Source organism: Globicephala melas, chromosome 4 (assembly GCF_963455315.2).
Source record: "Globicephala melas chromosome 4, mGloMel1.2, whole genome shotgun sequence".
Lineage (NCBI taxonomy): Eukaryota > Metazoa > Chordata > Mammalia > Artiodactyla > Delphinidae > Globicephala > Globicephala melas.
The window spans coordinates 92,889,103-92,909,580 of NC_083317.1; the positions used below are offsets into that span (position 1 = coordinate 92,889,103).

Below are 20,478 nucleotides of genomic sequence, written 5' to 3' on the forward strand. Positions count from 1 at the left end.
ATCTGTCTTTTTGTGTCCCTTAGAGCTTTAAATTGAGATAAAGGCATTGGAAAGCTTAGTACAGAATGTGTTTTCCATTTACTTTTAATTGATTCTTACTGTGAAAGTTCCCTCCCTTAAAAGCCTAAGATTTATAGAGCAATAACTCTTATACATAAGACTATAGTAGAAGGGCATATGTAATAAATGCTATGAAAGTGGCATAAGCATAGTGGGGAAAGGCGCAGAAAGAAATGATCAAAGTCAGAGACCCAGCTGTGAGGCCAACTTGAAGGAAAGCCTCTAGTGATTTAAATGAAGGGCTACCTAAGGTGTTTGAGAACACATAGTAAAGGTACAACAAGACTCAGGGTTGAAGGACAAATTGAAACAGACTGTATAATTTCAAAATAAAATGAAAAAGCTATCGAGAAGAAACTAATAATGAGAACACTTCTTCTGCAAAAGGAATCCATCTGTGAAAAGTAATATGCTCTTTGTTGCCACCAATTAGGATATGAGGCTACATTATAGCTCTTCTCATAACAACTAGCATTTACTGAGAAATTAATACATGCCAGAAGTCAGTTAGACACATATCAGTCCTACACAGTAAGAACTACCCCCATTTTCCAGAGCAGGTGAAGCTTAATAAGCTTAAATACTTTAATTAAGGTCAGTTAGCAAATGGTAACATGGAGATGCTTCCTGGCTAAAAAGTCTGTGTTCCAAAACCTGTGATATTTTCATTATCACCCTTCACCTCTCTGCATAACTGCATCTTATGGGATCTTTGTGGTGATTGTGTCAATAATGTAGTTTGGTCGTTTTCATGGAGAGTGAGCATCTCATATAGGATTTTACATCAACTCTCTGAAAAAAGCATAAGGTGAATTTGAATAAGTAAAATTACAGGCTTTATTTTCCAGAAGAACCAGGTGACACCAACTCCAGCAGTGTCTCATAGAAAGAATGGTTGCCCCCATGATCATAGGGTAACAAATAATTCAAAATTTTCTGTTCTTCTAGTGATTACAGCTCGTGACAGTGTGTTAATTGCTATGAAGTCTCTGCTAAACTGGAAACACATCTCTGTAGCATTATGAAAAATATAAAAGTCCTTTAATTTGGGAAAAAATCATGAGGAAATAATCTATAAACAAAGAGGATAAGTGAAAACTGCCAATATTTACTTTTCTAAATTTTCTAATACGTATTTAATTTGAACTATAACAATTGTATGAGACATCCAATAATGACTAAGTTCTAATCAGTAACTGAAAATAATTCAAGATACCTCTGAAGATTAAATAACTACTTCCATTATTCTATAAAAAATGTAATGGTATGATTGCGAAAATAGCATTTCCAAATAGGCGACTAAAGGAAAACAGACAACTGAGGCCATTTTGCATTAAAGACACTAAAATCAATGGAGAAAAACAATCAGAAAGAACTTTCCAAAAGACTGTATAGTAGATTAATGCTATTTGTTATATAGTTTTGGCTTTCTACCTTCTGGACATAGTAGTGCTGTAGTTCCTGATCTTACAGCTGTGTTGGACCATGCAACCTTTGCTGATAAATGAATCAAAACTAGAGATGTAAAGAGAGTCACTTCCAGGCTAAAGCATTTCATTATTTGTTCAAGACCCCTGGAGTTCCCTTTCCCTCTATCCCACTGACTGAAAGACTTTGAGATAGTGGCTGTTCCATCAACTTGGATTCTAAAGTGAGGGGATTTAGAGCATAAGTTGCAGTCAAGCTGCAACAGACATGAAGCATGAGTGAGAATTAAACTTTTGTAGTTGTGAATCACTAAGATTTGGGAGTTGTGACTGTAGCATAACCTTTCCCAGAACTGCCCAAGAAAATAAAATGTAAGCCACATATGTAATTTTAAGTTTTCTAGTAGCCACATTTAAAAATGCAAAAACAGGTGAAACTTTTACTAATATTTATCCCTATAGATAGAAAATATATCATTTGCGTTTAAAAATAAAAAAGAAACAAGTGAAGCTAATCACTAGCCACATTTCAAGTGCTCAACACCCAAACATGGCTAGCAACTACTGTATTAGAGCAGATTTTGCTTATTATGATGACACAGACAATATATAGTATCTAATTAATCACTGAGATTCCCTCAAGAAACACATATACATGTACATAGTAAGACAAATGGCTTAGAAATAGGAAAGAGTTGGTAAATTCTGGTTTGCTTTAAGATGGCAATGGGTTATTCCAGTGGATATGTCCTCCGGACAGTGTGAAAACTGAAGAAAAAACGCATTAGGAATGTAAATGTAGTTCCAATTATCCTTCACTTTGCCAGTTCCTGAAAATAGAGGAGTTATACCTTGAAATGTCCACAGTTGGTCCTCAAGAGACCAAATAATATAAATGACTTTTAAAAGTTTGAAAGACATATCTGAAAGAGATGACATCAAACATCTACAACTCATAGGGTCTTAGAGCTGAGAAAAAAATATAAGCAATAAAGAGAGTTTTAAATGTGTCTAAAGTAATCAAGAGTGAAAGAAATGCAAGAGCAGAGAGAAAGCTTTGGGTTTTTAACAAGAAATGATTATTAGTGACATTTGGAAATATAGCTTTGGTGAATTCATGAGTTAAGGGACCAAATTAAAGGAAATTCAAAAGAAATCTAGTGAGGAGGAAATTGAAATAATGACTAAAAGGATACAGTAACAGTAAGAGTAGAAATGCATTTCTATAAAATAGAGCCCCATTTTAGCTGAAGAGCCCAAGGAAACTTAATAAGAGAAAACAGCCATTTGCAGATCTGCATGAAGCTAATAATGAAATGCAGGATTTTATAAGGAGATGAGTGGCATCACAGCAAAAAATAGCAGAGGACTTAGACCAAGGATCAAATATCCTATTTCCTTACAGGAAAATGTAAGGTAGAGCTTTAGACTGTCTGCCAACCAAAGGTAAAATCTTTGATCTATTGAGAATTACATGTTTAAATAATTGGTTACCTTGCCTTTGAATGAAAGGAGGCATGGGATTTATAGGTAGTTGGAAGTTTAGCTGCAATAAAGAAGATAAGAACCTGACTGTCTAATAACATGATTTCTATAGAAATGTGTATGTATTTTTCCATACAGGTAAAAATTAATAAAATTTTTAGGAAAAATAAAAAGGAATCAAAATCAAGTCTATCACATAAGCTAGAAATAGCCTAAGAATGAAGAAAAAATTAAAGACAATAATTGAATTTTTTCACAAAATTGAATACCATAAAGACTTGTAATTTTAAATGTCCTACAGAATTAGCAATAGTAGGAAATTCCAGAAAAGTTTTTGCAATACCTATTGCCATGTTATTTTGCCTATATACCCTTCTTCTGTTTATACCAAGTTTCACAATTCTTGAAAAATCAAGGTCTTCAAGCACTATACTTCTATATTTTCTCCCCTATTTTCTAACATATATCCTGACATCAAGGTGTTTGGAAAAATAATAGTAATAAAAAAATGATAAAGGCAAAATCCAAAAGTTCTCTGGATTTACATGCTTGAACACAAAATTTATGGAATATATGTTATTTTCAAGAAAAATAAGTGTCACAATAGATTAATATATAATTTTTTGAATAGGGTAACAGTATATGTTAAAAGTGAAGAGCTGTATAGGTCACAGAATACCAAAACAATAGCAGGAATTTGGGAAGTAAAAAAAAACATTTGGAAAGTTTCAAAAAAGCTGGAGAACTGGAAGGTTATGTCAATTAAAGCAAAGCCTCAGACAATCAAAAATACTTCAAGAAGCCTAATTTTTAAAAAAGAGCATCGACTAAAACCAAATATTTTAAATACAATTATACACTAAGCAACTGACAAAAGAAAAGTGATGAAGTGTAAAGAAATAGTCTATGAAGTAATTATTTAGACTCTATCTTCAGACATAAAGAAAAGGAGCAGGCATTTACTTAGCATCAAATCAGATTTATGAGTAGAAAGATGAGAAATTAAAGAACCAGCAGTTTAACACCTTAAGTGACAATTAACTCAGTAATGTTTTCTCTGCTGGTAAAAGACCAACACCAGTAGCTCTCAGTCAAAAGTGCTAAATTAAGTACAGATGATGGAAATTCTTCATTCAAATATCTGAAAGTAATCCAACTAAGCTCACTTCTGTAAATTACCCTCACAAATATCTTCTGTGTATGAGGATAATATCTACTACTGTCCGGAAGAGAACATTTCTTCCTTAAGAGAGCTTAGCTTCTGTTCCATTCATTCCCCCCACCATCTCTCTTTATTATCCAGTATGACAGCACATTGAATCCATCAGCGTCCTTTATTCATTCCCCACTCTTAGGACCCAACATGGATGAGTAGAGCTAGTTCAGAATGACGGGTAGGCTCCAGGCATGGATGGACTGAGATAGCTTGGGCTTTGGAGTCAAACAGGCCTGTGCTTCAATTATCCCGGATTCACCCACCACCTACTAGCAAGTTGTTTAACCTCTATGATGCTTACTTTCCTCATTTATCAAATGGGGATAATAATATCCACCTCACAGAGTTATTGTGAGAATTAGAGCTAACAGTGCAAATAAAGCACCTACTGCATCTCGGCACATAGAAAATGTTTAATAAATTAGTTTCACTGTTAAGGTCTGAGCCAAATCATGCTCTGCCATTAGAAGCTCTGTGGCTTAATTCTTGCTGATACAGTTCCTACCTCAGCATTGCTGGGAGAACTAAATAAGTTAAAATATGTAAAGCACTTAGAACAGTGTCTGGCAAATGATAAATGCTATATAAGCACTATCATTACTATTACTAGACTCAGAATAAGTGAGCTGGTAGGTTCTGGAAACAACAAAGTTCTAATGTATAGGACTTTGTATGTAAAGTATAGAGGTCAAACTTTCTATGAGAGCAGATACAATTAGGAGGGTCAGAAAAGGGGTCAAGAATTCTTGACCTTAAAAATTAGTGAAGAACAAGAGACCAGACCATAAGCACAATGTTGAATCTAGGCTTTGCCACCCTTTTTTAGAGTCACTGCCACATTTGGGTGTTCAATACTTGTAGGCACATAGTGGCCACAAGGAGAACTGGGATCTTAACGTAGGCAGTTTGTAGAGACAGAAGGCTGGTCCCCCAGGGAGCTCTTACATACTTCTCCATAATTGATCTCTAGCTTCACATAAGCTGCACACTGGCATGAACATACACAGGACTTGTGTGGCCTCTCAAGGCATCCCTTCAGGTTTGTGATGTTGTGTCTCTCACTATACTCCAAAACCAGGCAGACATGGGTTCTAATCCTGACTCAGTCACTTACCAGCTTTGTGACTTAAGCACACTACATAGTGTATCTTACCCTTCACTTATGAAATACCTATCTCTCGGGGTTGCTTTGAGGTTTGGGGATAGTACATATACAGTGTCTGGCATGCATTCAGCTGGAAGTTGTTAAATATTAGCTACACAGTCTCATCTGATTTCTTTCTTTTTTTTTTTAATTGGAGTATAATTGCTTTACAATGTTGTGTTAGTTTCTGCTGTTCAATGAAGTGAATCAGCTGTATGTATACCTATATGCCCTCCCTCCTGGGCCTCCCTCCCCCTCCCCATTTTACAATTTTTATGGAAACACAAAAGACCCTGAATAGCCAAAGCAATCTTGAGAAAGAAAAACAGAGCTGGATGAATCAGGTTTCCTGACTTCACACTATACTACAAAGCTACAGTAATCAAGACAGTATGGTACTGGCACAAAAACAGAAATACAGATCAATGGTACAGAACAGAAAGCCCAGAGATAAACCAACGCAACCTATGGTCACCTAATCTAAGACAAAGGAGGCAAGAATATACAATGGAGAAAAGATGCCCCCTTCAATAAGCAGTGCTGATTTCTTTCTTTGACACCATCAGAATGTGTTTATTCTCAATGCCTCTCTCTTTACATAGTGCAATCATTCTTACCCCTCTTTGGAAGAAATGCTCATTGTGCCCAGAACCTCACTAGGCTCTTGCACACATTGACTTCTACCACCTGGTTACACCTGGGTGATTTTAGTACCATCTCTCAGGCTAGAGAAAGGTGCTGTCAACCAAGGTAGCCATATAAATGAAATAAGTCCTAAGTTTCTTTTCAGCCTTTATATAATAATTCTAGTCAAGTTGGCACTTCCTTCTGTGTACAGGCTACCAGAAACCATCTCCACTTTGTTTCCTAACAAATTACACCCTGTTGCTGCTCCAGGTACACCTCAAATCAAACTTCAGTCTCCAGCACATCATCATGAATTGAGGATGTCCCACCTGCCACCCTCTGCATTTCTTTCTTTCCACTTCCCAAGTTTAGGGCAAAACCTAAACTTGCCCTTCCAAACCAGATGATGTGTCACCATCTGTGGTGCCCTCCCCAACACCACCATACATCCAGGTTGTCCCAGCCTCTGAATTTCCATGGCCGCTATCATCATAAAAGCACTGACCACAACGCATTATGATTTGTTGAATGTTTTTCTGACTGATCTTTGAAGATACGAATAATGTCCTACTCATCTTTTTAACCCCAGTGTTAAGCACAATCCTCGCTTTTAGGATGGGCATTTAAAATGTTTAGTAATTAAAGAGATTATCATTCCTCTTACTTCAGTGAAATGACCAAGGTTATTAATAATAAGCACATAGCGCATACATTTGCTTGTTCCTATCTCAACATAATTTTCCATCTATTCCCATCATATTAGTCTAAGTACAAACAGATTTCAGCAGCATATTAAAATACCAAGTATTTTTTCCCAGAAATGTGAAGAAACCAAATATTAAGAAATGCATTAGTGTAATTCACCATGATAACAAATCTAAAGTGAAAAAAAATCATACAATTATTATTATTATGTACAGATATTACATTTTATACTATACTAGATTTTATGTAAATCAAAACCCATTCTTGATAATGATTACAATTGTTAATGAGAAGAGAGGAATAAAGAATTATTTTACTAATATGATAAAACATAAATATATTTACCTGAAATCATAAACTCACAACATGAGTTTAATAAGTTTACAATAGAAATACCCCCATTAATGTCAGAAACAAGATAGAGATGGTTTCTCTTACAAACATTTTTCATCATAAGTAAGGAGGTACTATCCAACACATTTAGATAGAGAAAAGAAATACAAATTGGAAGAGAGTTGAAAAATATATTATTTGATATTGATATATTAAACAAATATCAATTGATTTAATTATATTAATTAATATAATATTAATTCAATTAATATAATTATTAAATTATTTTATCTGGAAATTCAAAGATATCAATGAGTAAGTGAAAAATTAATATGCAGAAATCTATAGCTTTCATACATGCATACAAAAACCAATCGTGCTGAATAATGAAAGAAAATATTCCATTTAAATAGCATCAAATATCAAAGATCGAGGAATAAATTAATAAGAAATGTGCAAATTCTATATAAGAAAAATTTTTTAATCCTCTGAGGAACATAAAAGGACTAAAACAAATAAAAAACATGTTCTTGCAGAAGATACAAAATTATTATTAAGTTGTTAGTATCTGTAAGTTAATCTATTTTAATATGCGTTAATGATAATATTCAACAGATTTTGTAAAAACTAGGCAAACTAGTCTAAAGATAGTCTAAAGAACACATAGAACAATAAACAATCAAGGCTAGGTAGTAAAAAAATAAAGATTAATGAGAAAGTATTTATTAGATATCAAAATATATTAGATAAGGCTTTAATAATTAAAAAATTGATCTGGTGGAGAAGTAGAAAGAGAGAAGAATCAAACTGAATCAAACAAAAACCCTATAAATAAATCACATATGAAAACTGAGCAAATCATCATTGACATATATAAAAAGAATAACATTTCCAAGCAGTGAAGAAAATATGTATCATACATTGAATAACACTGTGACAATCTGGGAAACTATCTGAAAAAAAAAAGTTGGATATGACCTCATATTTTATAATGAAATAAAATTCTGTTGAATTAAAGATTTAGATGTAAAATTAAATTAATTACTCAAAGAAAACAGCAGAGAATTTTTAAAACATAATTTAAAATGAGGAATGACTTCCCAAATTACACAAAACTCAGAAGCAGTAAAAGAAAAACTGATAAGTCTGACTACGCAGTGCTAAAAGATTCTCCAAAGGGGTAACAACTTCATGAACAAAGTCAGAAGATAAAAGATAAATGGGGGAAATATTTTCTATTCGTATCACATACTCATGCACACACACACACACACACACACACACATATATCTTTGTGATATGTAACTATAGCTATATATATATATATATATATATACGCATACATATATAATAATTACAGTTACCATTATAAATATTTAAATATAATTATAGGTTACATAAATATTTATAATGATATAGAACTTTGAAATAAATCATCACAATACTCATAGCCCACTAAGAAAATAATGAGCAACGCATATGGACTGTTTACCAAAAAGAAAAAAAATCAACAACATATGGCTTTTAAACATAGAAAAGGACACTGTATTCTCAGCTATATTAGCAGAAATTTAAATTAAAACTAAAATGAGATGTATTTTAACCCATTAGTTTGGCAAAAATAAACTTGCCTGGCAACATATTGCATTGGTGACAGTGCCAGTAAAGGCAGCTGAAGATGCAGCTGGTGGGAGTATAACTAATGCAGCTTCCAATGAAGGCACCTTAGTAAAGTCCTTCAAGATTAAAAATATTTCCATCTTTTTATGTGACATTTCTAATGTTAAGTATTTATATTTCATGTAAGCAAAATGATGCTGGTATAGGGTATACATTGTGATGCTCTTTGTCACTGCAGAAGATAGAGCACAGTCCAATTGTCCATAGTGTGGAGCAGATTAAAGAAAATATGACACATCCATATTATGGAATTCTATGAAAGTTTAAAAAGAATAAGGTTATGCTGATGAGCACATGATAAATAAACAGATAGATAGATGGATAGATACTTTAGATAGACAGACAGATAGATGATAGATAATAGCAGAAACAAAGCACAGAATAGAAAAGTGTATATCATGCTGCTGACTCTATAAAATATATTTTAAAAAACATACATATAAACATATATAGATGTTTAGGAATACATAGACTGTACATAGAAGGAAAAGAAGAAAACTAATCACAGTGATTGTCCCCAGGGTGAGTAAAAGGATGGCTGGGTGACAGGAAACATGGGAAATTAACTTTTCACTATACACCCTGTTGTACTTTTGAATTTTGTAAAACAGGTATAAATTAGTTCATGAAGATAAACAAAATCTATTTTAAATATTTAAAGTAAGAGATATCCCTTCTCTCCAATACTTTTCCCACATCTTTCCTAAGAAGCATCTTCCAGCTGCTCCCCTTCCTTCCTTTGCTTCCAAGCATTTTCAAATGTAGCCTCCCCTTTCTCTCTGTGTAAATATCAGAAATCTTTATGGGTAAGAACTTCAAAAGTGCAAACAAACAAACAAAAATCCCTGCTATTATTTATATTGTTTTCTCTCTTCTGCCTTAGTTTTTATTCCTCCATTAAGAAAATAATTTTACCTACCTATTCCATGTCAAACACTGTGTTAGATTCCAGAGGCATAATAGTGAAAAAGGCCAAGGAGTGTCAAGGAGCTTGCAGGCCAAGGGAGGAGACAACTAATCAGGCAGTAAAGAAACAGTGCAGTAAGTCTTACACTACAGAGTATACAGGACCATATGGAACTTGTAGACCATATGGGACACACACTTTGGATGTCCATAAAGTGATTTCAAGAGAAAGCAACATTTAACCTACACAAGAAAGATAAGTAGAAGGGAATTGGTCATGAGAATGACTTCCATTCAAGGAAAACAACCTGAGTGCACATTTAGACAGGAGAGCAAACCCATTACCCTTTTTGAAAGAAGTTTCAAGTGTTTGAAACTTCAACTACTCTGGACAGGGTGTGGAGAAAAGGGAACACTCTTGCACTGTTGGTGGGAATGTAAATTAAATTGATACAGCCACTATGGAGAACAGTATGGAGGTTCCTTAAAAAACTAAAAATAGAACTACCATGTGACCCAGCAATCCCACTAGTGGGCATATACCCTGAGAAAACCATAATTCAAAAAGAGTCATGTACCAAAATGTTCATTGCAGCTCTATTTACAATAGCCAGGACATGGAAGCAACCTAAGTGTCCATCACAGGATGAATGGATAAAGAAGATGTGGCACATATATACAATGGAATATTACTCAGCCATAAAAAGAAACGAAATTGAGATATTTGTAGTGAGGTGGATGGACCTGTCATACAGAGTGAAGTAAGTCAGAAAGAGAAAAACAAATACCGTATGCTAACACATATATATGGAATCTAAGAGAAAAAAAAAAAGGTCATGAAGAACCTAGGGGTAAGACAGGAATAAAGACACTGACCTACTAGAGAATGGACTTGAGGATATGGGGAGGGGGAAGGGTAAGCTGTGACAAAGTGAGAGAGTGGCATGGACATATATACACTACCAAACGTGAAATAGATAGCTAGTGGGAAGCAGCCGCATAGCACAGGGAGATCAGCTCGGTGCTTTGTGACCACCTAGAGGGGTGGGATAGGGAGGGTGGGAGGGAGGGAGACGCAAGAGGGAAGAGATATGGGAACATGTGTATATGTATAACTGATTCACTTTGTTATAAAGCAGAAACTAACACACCATTGTAAAGCAATTATACTCCAATAAAGATGTTAAAAAAAAAGAGTTTGATAAAGAATGGATAAGTAGAAAGGCTGGAGAGAGGAAGACCAATTAGGGGCTAATGGTGGCAATTCCATTCAACTATGATAATAACACAAATTTGAAAAGATAGGGGAAATTGAATAGATTCAAGAGATTTTACGGAGTTCAAATACACAAGATGTGATGATTGATTGTATACTGGAGATGAGAAAGAGGAGCTAAGAATTATCCCAAATTTCTCTGCTAGAGCAACATGGTATGGTGGACTGATATCATTCACTAGGTTAAGGAACACAGAAAAAGGACTAGAGTTATGGAGAAAATCTTTGAATTCAGTATTCTATACATTGAGTTCAGGGTGTCTGAAAGATTTCCCAGTGGAGTTGTCCAGTAAGCACTTGAATATGCTGGTCTGTAGCTTATGGAGATTGACCTAAGCTGGATGTGTAGACGTGGGAGTCATAACTATAACAGTTGAAACTTAAGCCATAGAAGTGGACACATCTGTTCCAGGAAAGTACTCAAAGGGAGAAGAGGCTTTAAAGTAATGTCATAAAGTGAACCACAGTTTGCAGGGTAAGAGAGAATGAAATATCTGAAACAGAGAAGAGTAGAAAGAAAAGTTAGAGAATAAGGAGATTGCAGTATCACAGAAAGCAAAGGAAGAGAATATTTCAAAAGAAGAGAGTAGTCTAGTAGTCTGTGTGTGTCAAATGCAGTTGAGGGAACAAATAAGATAAAGACTAAATATTAGTTAATTGGACTTGGAACAAGTAATTTCATAAATGAGTTATGTGTGCAGAATTCATAATTGCATTTGGTTGAGGAATAAGTGAGATTGGTGAAAAGAGTTTGTGCCTTCTTCCTCCAACTAAAACCTCCCTAATGCTCTCGTTCTAACTCCTGCTGTATTCCCTCCTCATTACTTCATTTAAGCCCACAAGCTCACAGTGGAAGAGCAAGAAAAACAATAAGGAATAAAGAGGGGTCATGCAAAATGATAAAAGTGTCAATACTTCAAAATGACATACAATTCTTAATGAGTATGTGCCTAACAACAGAACATCAAAATTAGTGAGGCAAAAACTGATAGAACTACAAGGAGAAATAAAGACACTATTATAGTTGGAAACTGTAACACCCCCCTATTAGAAATGGACAGATCCAGAAGGTAGATAATCTGTAAGGATACAGTTGTACTCAACAGTATCATCACTTCATTAGATAAATGGGCATATATAGACCAGTTCACCTAGCAACAGCAGATTACACATTTTTTTTCAAGATCACATGGCACGATCACCAAGGCAGATGACATTCTGTGCCATAAACACACCTTCACACATTGGAAAAATAGATATACAAGGTCTGCTCTCAGCCCACAATGAAGATAAAATAGAAACCAAAAACAGAAAGATAGCTGAAAAATCCAAAATACTCGGGGATTAAACAATACATTTATAGATAACACATGGGTCAAAGAAGGAAATCTTAAGAGAAATTTTAAAATATTCTGAACTAAATGGAAATGAAAATACAATTTATCAGAATTTGTGGGATGCAGTAAAAGCAGTGCTTAAAGGGAAATTTATAGCATTGAACACATATATTTAAAAAGAAGAAAGATCTAAAAATCAATAATCTAAACTCCCCCCAAGACCTAGAAAAAAAGAGCAAATTAAGTTCAAGTAAGCAGAAGAAAAGAAACAATAAAAATCATAGCCACAATCAAAGAAATTGTAAAGAGAAAATCAACAAATCCAAAAGCTGATTTTTTTTAAAGATTAAAAAATTGATAAGCTTCTAGACAGGCTAACTAGAAAACACCAACACCACCAAATGCTGGTGGGGATGTGGAGCCACAGGAACCCTCATTCACTGCTGGTAGGAATGCAATATGGTACAGCCACTTTGCAAGACAGTTGGCAGTTTCTTATAAAACAAAACATACTCTTACCATGTGATCCACAGTTGTGCTCCTTGGTATTTACCCCTCAAAACTAAAACCTTATGTCCACACAAAAAGCTGTATATGGATGTTTATAGCAGCTTTATTCATACTTGCCAAAACTTGGAAGCAACCAAGATGTCCTTCAGTAGGTGAATAGAAAAATAAACTGTGATACACCCAGACAAGGAGCAATGAGCTATCAAGCCTTAAAAAGAGAGTCCTCCATAGGAAACTTAAGTGCATCTCACTAAGTGAAAAAATTCCAATCTGAAAAGGCTACATATTGTATGTTTTCAATAATATGGAAAAGACAAAACTCTGAAGAAAGGAAAAAGATTAATGGTTGCCATTGGTTGGGGGTGGGGATGAAGGGATGAATAGGTAGAGCACAGAGAGCTTAGTTTATTCCGTATGATACCATAATGGTGGATACATGTTCATTATACATTTGTTCAAACCCAAAGTATGCACAGCACCAAGAGTGAACCCTAATGTAAACTATGGACTTTGAGTGATAATGGTGTATTAGTGTAGGTTCACCTATAATAGCAAATGTACCATGTGGTGTGGGATATTGACAGTGGGTGAATCTATCACCCACTATCAATGTGGGGACAGGGGTTACATGAGAACTCTGCACTTTCTGTTCAATTTTACTGTGAACCTAAAACGGCACTAAAAAATAAAGTTTATTCACTAATTAAAAAAGAAAAAACAGCAAAGCAATGAATCCAGTTGCAGGTTTTGACCCATTCTATTTAGTGGAAACATAATGATTATAAGGAATAACTTAGCTTTTTCTCTTCAATACACAATGATATGCTCTGATATCAAATGTTTCCATAAATCTGTCATAAACGAGTATAATAACATAAAATTATTGGTATTATCTTAGCTTCATTAGAATTTTAATTTTAAATTTCCCTTGACTTCCAAAGCACACGCAAAAGTACATTTGTCTATGCTACAACTGATTTCTAGTTTGAAATAATTTAGTATGGGTAAAAGCAGATGTTTAATCCTATAAATTTGTAATGATCTATCATATATCAACTATTACTAACAATGAAAGTTTTATGTTTTGTCCTGAGTTCTTTTCACTTTCATTTCCAGACAGGACTCACAGCATACATCCTACATATGATTTGTGAAAGGAAAAATCCTCTGTGCTCTCTCTAGGGCCTTCTCATCTCCTGCCAGGCCAGTGAACAAGATGAGTTTCTTTTTATAACGACAAGGCACAGAGATAATTCATCAACTGGAGAGCACAAACAATCCTTTATTCAGCAGATGACAAAAGGTTATTTAGCTTCTGGCACCTACTATAGTTCTTGCAAGAAGGAGGTCCAAGAGCCAATATGATAATTAATAAATTTCCAACATCTGGGCAGTAAAACAATTTTTTATGAATGCTAAACAACGCTAGTGCCAAATTAAAACCTCCCCTTCTCGTATTTATCTATCTGAACCCTTCACTGTAGAGCCAAATTTGCCTGTGTTCTGGCTATAAAGTGGGGATAGTGATGACATAGTAGGAAGATATTACACAACTTGGAAAATCCATATTACTAAGTGTCATTTAATCATATGGACAGTGACGATATCACCCACTGAGCCTAATGGAGAATAAACCTTGCCAAGAGTAGAGTATCAAATTAAATGACAGGTGAGTGATGTTGATCCTCACGCTGAATAAAGGAGCCACATTTAAAGGACGAATTAGAGCCTCAGTTTCTCTAACTGTCCTCCAGCATCCTTTTTTTATTTTCTTTTTTTTAAAAAACAGAAAAATAATTTTGGTTATGTGGTTATTGCTTGTATAGATCGAGAAAGGTGACATTCAAGTCCTAAAAGCCTTCTCATAAACTCAGAAGCATCAAATCTTAGAACCAAACTTAGCAGATCATCCACTTCAAGCCTCTGTCCCTTCCTTAGATTTCCCAACAAAAACAGCATATGGTAATGACTGCAGTTGTTTGAATTAGACAATACATGCCATTAGAATTTTTAAGGAGAAATAAATGTAGGCTAAAGTATTAAAGACATTTTATGAGGCAGTATAAATGGTATAAATCATAACTCCTAGGTAGAATACATTGCAATTTATGAAAGATTGAATAGATACAAATTGAAAACAACATGACCTTGAACAAAAAGCGGCCATATTTAATTGAATTAAAATAGAATCCTAAAAGGGGGAATCTGCTAGGATGCATGAGGGCTCCCTTTGTTGTTTAATTAATGTGTCTGTATATGAGAAATATCTCTTCTCCCACTTTGATTGGAATCCATCATTAAATTTTTACACAGAAGTTATATTTTTAGATGAAATTATTCAGAAATTATTAACTTTGAAGATCAGTTATAACATACTTGTAGTTCTCTGCAAGAACCAGAGAGCTCAGCTACGAATGGTGTTTACAAAATGAGGCATGCATACACCAGGGAACTGATAGATGGTGCACAGAATTGCAAGAATACCTTAGTATTGTAATAAAACGTAAGTATATAGATTATAATAAGAATACATGTTTGGATGTGTCATCTCAAACATGTTTTATTAATGAGGGTGTGTCATCAAAGGAGCTTGGAGAGCAATGTTCTAGAGTGACAAAGCTCAGTAAGGTGCATTATCCAGTAAAAGCTCTATGTTATGTGATAAAAATCCATACACTATGAGTTGGAAGAATAATTCATGCACTGATTTCCTCATTCACTCAACAAATTTAGATTGAACCATTTGATATCACTAGTGTTTGAGTATTTCTGACTCTATACAAAGAGTAATTTATGTGGTTCGGTCTAATAGTTACCAAGTGTCTTTTATAGGCAAGGACCATGCTACCTGTTGCAAGGAACACAAAGACAGCTCTGACTCTAAAAAAGCATGTCGATTTATAAAATTTGTACAGAAATAAATATGCTAAAACTGTGCAGTATTGAGGAAAGGAAGAGAGAATGTTGAGGAATGGCTCTAGTCATATTTTTTATTGCTTTCTTTTCTGGATTTAGCCACGTGATTTACCATTTTGTGCATATTTTTTTAGTATGAAGACAATTAATACATTTCTCAGGCCTAACAATTAGAAGAGGGGTATAGGGGCACATATTAAAGTTCCACCATCACAAAATGGTACCAGCTTTGGTAGCTGAGCTAATGATTATGAGGAAGTTTTAGACAAATACTGTGAAACATGGTTTTGTTAAAACCTTTTCTCTGTTTGATTTCTAAATATGCCCCTGATAAGGCCATAAAACTTGCTGAATTTCTTACAGGAAAGTAAGCCCTCTAATAAAAATAAGTATCTTTTCCTAAGCCATTTAAAATCCATTTGACTTATTCTCAAAATAAATAAATAAAAACAAAAAAAAAACAAACAAAAAAACTTTTGGATTTAGTTAATCAGTTTTGTTCAAAACTGCAAACACAGCGGCAAGAAAGGGCAATTGTGGAATGCTTAACTGTGTCTAGCAATGTGAAACTTCATGTTTCTGTTGACTAGATAGCCTAAGATTTAAACACAGTCATTGGGGTGAAAACTATATTTAAACTACATTTATCTGAAGTAATTATCTACTTTGAACTCAAATGTTAGTGATTCCTAAAAGAACCCTTCAGATAAAGCCACTTCCCTGTTCTCTGACTTGACTTAATATTGCTCCCCAAAGAAAAGGAAATGTGACATGGATGCTTGTATGCATTTTCACTTGTCACAATTTTTTGGTTTTAAAATTTATTACTTTTTTCACCTAACGTGCTTGAACACAAAAATAAATAAATAAATCTCTAATAACAATCCATATTATTCATAAGCTATTAATTGAATGCTAGGTCCAGCAACCATAAATCCCACCTCTTTTTCAAGAATTCGCTCATGAAATAGACATATTCCTTTCCACATCCACTTTAACGCTGTCCCTCTGCATACATGCCACAGCTCTCATTTCCTTCCACTCTGTGTGAATTAGTTGTCTGTATGTCTCTTTACGCTAGTGGATTAGAAGACAGTGCAAATTCATACCTTATTCATTTCTGTTTCTCCACAGAACCTGACACAGTTTTTTCCAGATTTTGCTGTGGAAAAAGCCAAATGGAATAAATGTTTGTTGAATGAAATTGTGAAACATTACTGAAGAAATAAACAGCTTACAACAAATAACGGTGAAAAAACCCACAAAAAGCAAACAAACAAAAGCTCCCTTTCACATTGAGGCACAAAATAAACCCTAGGAGTGAATGATGAAACAACAGCATAATCATAATGCAGCAAACCTAGAAGCTATGTAAGTCTGCCTTACATTTTGATCCCTTAAGTGGAGAATTTACCTCGCTACATTGCTCCTCATGTAAATTCCTGTTACAGCCGAATGTGATTCCTATCAAATTTATTCCTATGACTAAACTCTGTTCTGTGTACTGAAGCATCTTCCATGTGCTTATCTCCTTCACATTATGGGTCATTTGAACATTGAAGTTAGATTTACCACAGTCCTTTTAAAGAAAATCCATTCTCCTAAGATTAACTTGTTGATGAATTCATGAATTCAAAGAAAAAGAATTATACCATAATATTTTTTAAATTCAAAAAGGTACCACATGAACCTTATATTTTCATGTGAAGTACAATTTCTAATATTCACAAATTTACCTAAAAGTTTTAGAACTATTACACAGCTAAGATATCCTGACTTTTTGCTTGCTAGTGAAAAGAAAAATCCATGAATATAGAAATACTATTTATAATTTAAGTACATTTTTGATGGCAAAAAAGTTGACTTAAAAATGTAAATCCATATAAACAGGGTAAGAGGAAAAATGTACGGTGAAAGCTTCACACAGGATGAAAATGAGTTTTAAAATCTTTCTTCAAAATATCTAAATGTTGAAAACATCAAAATCTGTCAGAATTACTTTTGTAACAGCATATTTTAACTCAGCCAGAGGTGAAGGTTTTATTAGAATTTTACTTTGTGTTTGTTTGGGATGGAGGGGAGAAAGAAGAGAAGGAAACCTTCTATTAGTGAGTGTTTGATGAACTCCCTGTCCCAAAATATTCTTAAATATGGGCCCCGCAGGAAATACATTTGAACCTATTCCAGAAGTAGCATCTTTCTGATGGACTTGGGATGATGGAATTATGACTTTGGAATGACAGGAAGACAGCGAGACTCTCAAGGAAAATTGTGAGACAATGAGTAAGAGACATCTAATGGAGATGGGTGTCAGAATGTGCAGTCAATCCAGGCATACAGTTTAGGTTGAACTCAACCCCACCAGGACCCAACATGCCTTCAACCTCACCCTGTGGCTGCTCTCTGCCTTGGAGAGGACAGTTTCATATGATTGGAGAACTATATTCCTGGGGGAGCAAACTGAAGTGTTGTGGGCTTCTCTCTTAATGAACAGGAAAAGAAGAGTAGGTTGCACAACTCAGGAGACTGACAAATGTCCCAAATCTCTAGCATACACAGGAACAGAGGGACAGCAGGAGTAGTGACATCCCCCAGATGTATGACTTGCAGAGCCTAGGGGACATCACACAGGAAAGCAACCACAGATTACACCTGTTTATTCATGGTAGTTCCCATAATCTCAAAAGAGACCAAACAGAAAAGAAAAAGAAAAGCCTCTGAACAACATAAAATTTCCCAAAAGACAATAGGATACGTGAGAAAAAATTATCGCATGCTTCAAAGTATAATTCATTAGTTCATTGATCAAATGGAAGAAGCATGTGCAATGGCTAACCCTGCCTATGAAATGCAAGAATTGGTAATCATAACACTAAAAGTTATGAACCAAAATTACAAAGAGAGGAAGAATAAAACAAGGCAAAAATAAGGAAGGAGCTAGAAAGTACAATTACTCTTTCAGCAGTGATATGCTAGCCACTAAAAGTAGACAAAAGAACACTAGAACAGATCTTTCATACAGGAAAAAGCACAAAGTATTCAGTTGTCCTGAAGATAGAATTTTATAACACACTAATTCTGTCACTACCATTTATTAGGTACCAGATATGTACCTCTCAATGTACATCTACTATTTCATTCAGTTAATGAGGCAGTATTAACACCTTCTTTTTACAGTTGAGTAAGCTGAGCTGTGGCTAAATAAATTGCCCATGGTCACAAAACTGCTTGTTGAACAGAAGAGACAGAAATCAAGCCCAGATGTCTTGCTTCAAAGCCAATGTCCTTCGGGATACCAACATTTGCTCTCATTATAGGTAATCTGAAAATGTCAGGAAAAGTGAACCATAATTAACAGAATGCAATACTATGGTCACAATTAAATCATTTTTAGAATGCAGGCAAGAAATATGTGTGTGTGTGGATGTGTATATATCTGTATATACATCCACAAACACACTTTAGGAAAGCAAAAAGATATGTAATGCATTTATAAATAATCTGATCAATAAAATAATATGGATCAAAGTTTCTACATTTACAAAAACAATTCAACAATTACCTAGAAAGTTCACTAAAACAGACAGTTCATTGCTAGTTTGTTTAAAGCCATTATAGCATGGTGGAAATACTGAGTCTGACTGTATTTTCATTAGCAATCACTGACCAACTCCTCCACCCTCAGTGTGACAAAATAATAAGAATGCTTCTTGCAACCTCCTTCCATTCGGAACCATAGGCTTATGCGGCCCAGAATAGAGTGAGCCTGAGGTTAATTCTTTCTCATCGTCAGCAAACATGTATTTATTCCCTACAGGGAAAGAGAAAAATTTAGTCCCAAAGAATTACTTCCATGCAGAGAGGTGTGAAGTGGCAAGTGTTTAGGGACCCAGCTCTACTTCAAAACCTCAGTTTCAGCCTGAAATGAGTAGAATTTGGGTTCAAACAGGATAGGGATGGAAAAGAACATACTACATGTTAAAGCAAGAAATTTACAAAACAGTTTGAAAAACCAAGATTTTAACAACTGAATTTGAATGTAGGACCTGTGGCATTCTTTTTCATTTTGACCCTTCTTTTGAAGACTGGAGTCTCCCCGCTAAAGAATTGTTTTCTGAATGAACACTAAACACAATGAATGACACAACTAAAAAAATAGTATAATGCAAGAGTTCTTTACATTTTGTGATATGGAATCCTTGGCAATCTGGTAAAACCTAAAGTCCTCGTTCCAGAGTAATGTTTTAAAATTCATTTTAAAAACACATAGAATTTCAAAGGAACCAATATACAGTCATCAATATTTTAAATGATTAAGTTCGTAATATAGCATTTTATGTCTCTATTAGAACATTAAGTAACAAAATGTAACTACCCATAATTTCAAAGTAGAGATTACTTAAAATGATATTTGAGATGTCTGCAGCCACTCTAATATATGAAAAGCTTTTAATTTCTATAGGTAATGGAGTCACAATTAGAGCTAGTACTAGTGTGTGTATTGCCTAAATTCATAATTAAAGAAAATACTACAATTCAGCAGAGGTTACTGAGTTTGTCAGTGAAGTCTTGTGAGTTTAAAACATCTAGAATAATATAATGACAAAATCAGTTAAACCTAAGAGTTGCAGAAAATTTTATTCCACCCCATTTTTAAAAAATCTGAAATACGTAGACTCTGACAGGAAAAAACTTCCTATATATAACATGGTAACTATCAGCTTTAGTATGATGGCATTCAAGCATTTCACGTTCTCTTCTCTGAATTGTATGCTTTTAAGAGAATAGAAAACTCCCTCTGCCAAAGCAAAAAATAACAAACATCATTTTGATAATAAAAGGTATAGTTAATAATC

The 20,478-nt window shown here is 34.4% G+C and overlaps 1 protein-coding gene across 8 annotated transcripts in view; it reads right to left on the bottom strand.

The window, feature by feature from the left end:
- NLGN1 (neuroligin 1) overlaps window positions 1-20,478 on the bottom strand; it is an 890,617-nt gene that overhangs the window by 775,532 nt on the left and 94,607 nt on the right. The window contains exon 1 of one of the 8 annotated variants that reach the window (XM_060298407.1): window positions 16,732-16,785. The exons of the other annotated variants lie outside the window; for them this stretch is intronic. The gene's annotated coding sequence lies outside the window, so the exon portion shown is untranslated. Of the gene's footprint in view, window positions 1-16,731; window positions 16,786-20,478 lie in introns of those variants that run through there. 8 annotated transcript variants of the gene reach the window in all.